Source organism: Babylonia areolata, chromosome 10, assembly GCF_041734735.1.
Source record: "Babylonia areolata isolate BAREFJ2019XMU chromosome 10, ASM4173473v1, whole genome shotgun sequence".
In the NCBI taxonomy this organism is placed as follows: Eukaryota; Metazoa; Mollusca; class Gastropoda; order Neogastropoda; family Buccinidae; genus Babylonia; species Babylonia areolata.
The window spans coordinates 11,227,181-11,231,125 of NC_134885.1; the positions used below are offsets into that span (position 1 = coordinate 11,227,181).

At 35.5% G+C, this 3,945-nt stretch overlaps 1 protein-coding gene across 1 annotated transcript in view; it reads left to right on the forward strand.

Moving 5' to 3' along the window:
* The window catches only part of LOC143286447 (uncharacterized), a 24,880-nt gene extending 24,151 nt beyond the window's left edge, over positions 1 to 729 (forward strand). The window contains exon 11 of the mRNA XM_076594017.1: positions 1 to 729. This exon is cut by the window's left edge and continues 1,115 nt beyond it. The gene's annotated coding sequence lies outside the window, so the exon portion shown is untranslated.
* Positions 730 to 3,945: the final 3,216 nt, after the last annotated feature.

Consider the following 3,945-nt stretch of genomic DNA (forward strand, 5'->3'; position numbering starts at 1 on the left):
TGTCAATACGCGGAAGAGGATGAATATAAAATGAAACGTTAAAGACTGTCATCAGGAAAAATACGAGACACTGGAATTGTTTGACAATACTTATCTAATCATGATGATGACAGGACAGGACAAAAGATAATAATTATACCATGTTGTAGATCAGTGAAATGAAAAGCATTATTACTCATAACATGAAGACATCGGACGAGGCGAAATACTATGCATATCTTACCCAATATCTACTGTCACGTCAGATGCCTTGCATTTTGTCTTATCATGTTAAATTGCATATGACTGGCTTTCATTAACGTTTTTGTTCAAATGTATGCCTCTACAAGAGATTTGACATAAAATGTCATGGTGTTAGAAATGTATTATACTGCATATGTGTTTGTTGTGGTAACTTTTTTTTTTTCTTTTTTAATTTTTTAAATTTTCATCAAGACTTTGCATTGGACATGAAGTTGTCAAGTACATGTCGTATTGTGTTGATCTCAAGTTTGAAAATACACAATTTTGCGTGTCGTACAATGATATTAAACACTTCGTTTGACTAAAAAAAAAAAAAAAATCTTGTCATATCCAAACAAGTATAACAGATTTGCTTATGAACAAACCTGATTTCGTTTCCAAAGCAAAAGTTTCCCAGACTGTTTAACGTGAACGCAATTCCAATACACATGAAAGAAAAAAAAAAGAAGATATATGCAGTGTGTTCAAAATAAAGATCCACATGTTCATGGCGTGTGCTGTGTTATTTTGTTTAAAAAAAAGCTGTGATCAACGTAGAGATGGTGCTTGCTATATGTGTGTGTGTGTGTGTGTGTGTGTGTGTGTGTGTGTGTGTGTGTGTGTGTGTGTGTGTGTGTGTGTGTGAGTGTGTGTGTGTGTGTGTGTGTGTGGTTGGGGGGTGGGGGGGGTGGGGATGGAGATACTGTTTTGGGAGCAGCAATACTCAATGAACTCACTGTCTTCGCCCTCACCCACCCACCTTCCCTCCACTCCTCACTTGAATATGATTTTTTTTAAAGTAAAGGACACACACACACACACACACACACACACACATATATATATATATATATATATATATATGTAAAGCACCCTGAGCTCTTAGTGAGAAAGGGCGCTATATAAATGTACAGTTTTATTATTACACACACACACACACACATGTACGTGGCACCATCCGTTAACAGACACATACACACACATAGACATATTGACACAGACACACAGACACACACATACATGTACGTATCACCACCCGTTAACAGACACACACACATACACACACACATACACACACACACACACACACACACACACACACACACACACACACACACACACACACACACATCCCCAGAGGAAGTTCCATCAAGTACCTGGGAAACACATAAAGACACACTGGGAAGCGACCATGTGCCTATCATCATTACAACAGCTGATGATGATTACCAGCCTGATAATGATAACGCTGACATTATTCCAAAATATAACTATAAAAATGTAAATCTGGATTTATTTCAGAGCAGTTTTTCCTCTCAAGATGTTTTCAAATTTTACAGAAAGTTGTGTTATCGGCAGTTGATTTGTCGATTCCGAAAGTAAAGGCTGTAAAATCAGGTGACTGTTCAGGCAATGTCTGGTGGAATGACGCATGTGAAAATGCTGTTATTTACAAAAAAGAAACACTTAAGAACTATATCTCAGACAGTGGGCCCCAAACTCACAAAGAAATAAAGAAAGCAAACGCTCAGAGTAATATGACGGTAGCCCAAGCTAAAAAAGATTATTGATCATCATTTTGTTCGCAAGAAAGTTTAGATCATAAAGAATTTGATAAAGTTTGGACAGAAATGATAGAAATGAAAATGGAATAAAGTTACCAAGTTACCCAATATCAAATGACTCACACACAAAAAAAAAGAAGAAAAAAAAGAAAAGATTCTACCAGATCAGGAAAATGCAGAAGTCTTTGTCGAAACGTTTGCACTAAAATAGTAAAAATAAAGGCTTATCAACTGAGAGTAAAACATACAGAGAAAGAGAAAAAACCCCACTGATCCCACTCCACAAAATGACTTGTAGTTTAATTGCCCTATTACCTATGAGGAGTTACAATCCGCAATAGCTTCCCTTGGCAATAAAAAAAAAAAGTTCAACCGGTATCGATGCAATATCTAATAAGATGCTGAAACACATTTAAGAAAAATGTATCACTTTATTACTTAAAATATGTCAGAAATATTAGATATCTAGAACTGTACCACAGATATAGAAAATAGCGATATTTGTACCAGTTTTAAAAACAGGGAAACATAAACGTAATAAAAATAGCTATGGGCCTATTGCTTTGACCTCGCATGTCAGCAAATTAATGGAGAAAAAAGTCTGCTGAGAATAATAACTTACTGTGAAAAATGCAATATCATTCCAGTGAACTAGGCAGGTTTTAGAAAAGAAAGATCAACGATCGAACACCTAGTAAAGATTATAACTCAAATGAAACGTCAGTTTGCCCGCACAAGAAGAGTCTTCACAGCGTTTTTTGACGTTAAAAAAGCCTACGATCAGGTTTGGCACAGACGTCCGCTATACATACTGAAATCAGTCAGAATACCTAGTAATCTCTAGGGGTATATAAAAAGCTTTTTAGCTTATAGAATTATTCAAGCAAGAGTGGGAACACATTATTCTTTGCCACATAAACTTGACATGGGAATCCCACAGGGCTCAGTTATAGCACCTATTCACTTTGATATTCTTATTCAGGATCTCCAAAAAGCAATGTCAAATCGTGTGGTTTTTAGTACAGTGTGCTGATGATATATGTATGTGAATGGGTGTCACTCTAAAAAAAAGTCAACTCCACAAAGAGCACATAACTACATACGTCGTTTGTATCAATCCGTTCTTGATAACCTTGGTAACTATATGTTTGAAAACGATCATGCTTTGGCGACAGAAAAAAACATGTATATTATCTAATTCAGGTATTAACCCACCCAGCATGCCCGTTTTTTTTTAATTACATGTGACGTCATTGATTTAAACAAGTGGTAAAGTTTTTAGGCGTTATCTTACTTCAAAACTGACATGAAACATTCACTTTGATTACATCTTAACAAAGGCAAGGAAAAGTATCAGTTTTATGAAAATTATAAGCCGCTTACCTTGGAGAATGGATACAAAAGCATTGATTCATTTTTCTATGGCCCTTGCAAGATGTAAGATAACGTATGCACAAGAAATATTTTTCAGTGCACCTAAATATCTGTTACAAAAGATTCAAAGTGAAGACTGTAAGGCTATCAAAATTGCCCTCAGAGTGCCCCTTCATGTATCCAACCAGGAAGCATATAAAATAGCTGGAATTCTTCCACTAAATCAACATCGAGAGTTAGCAACAGCAAAATTTGTACTTCAATGACAGAAGATTTCATTGCTGATGAACTGACAGTAAGATCTGACATAGGTTTTCCTAAAAGAGCTAAAGCCATTTCATCACAAGAAACAGTTGCAACTTACATTTCAAATCTGTTAGAAGAATCTGGAGTTAACATGGAAAAGATAGCTGTAAAACCATCTAATGCTCCCGTTCCTTTATGAGGAATGTTGAAAGCAGATTTTGATACAAATTATTCAGAAACAAAAAAGGAAAAAAAAACATCCATATCACGAGTACTGCTAGAATTCAAAAAGCAGAAAAGTATCAGAATCATCTCCATATATTTACAGACAGATCGATTCTTCATGACAAAAATTCTGGCGCGGCTTTTTCTATTCCTGATTTTAAAGTTGAAAAATCTTACTTTATTGGAAAGAATTTTTCCATATTTACGGCTGAGCTTATTGCTATTGTACAAGCTCTGAACTTCTTGGTGAGCCATCAAATAGTTATCTCTAAAATAGCATTCTTTGTTGATTCAAAGTCAGTACGTCATGCTC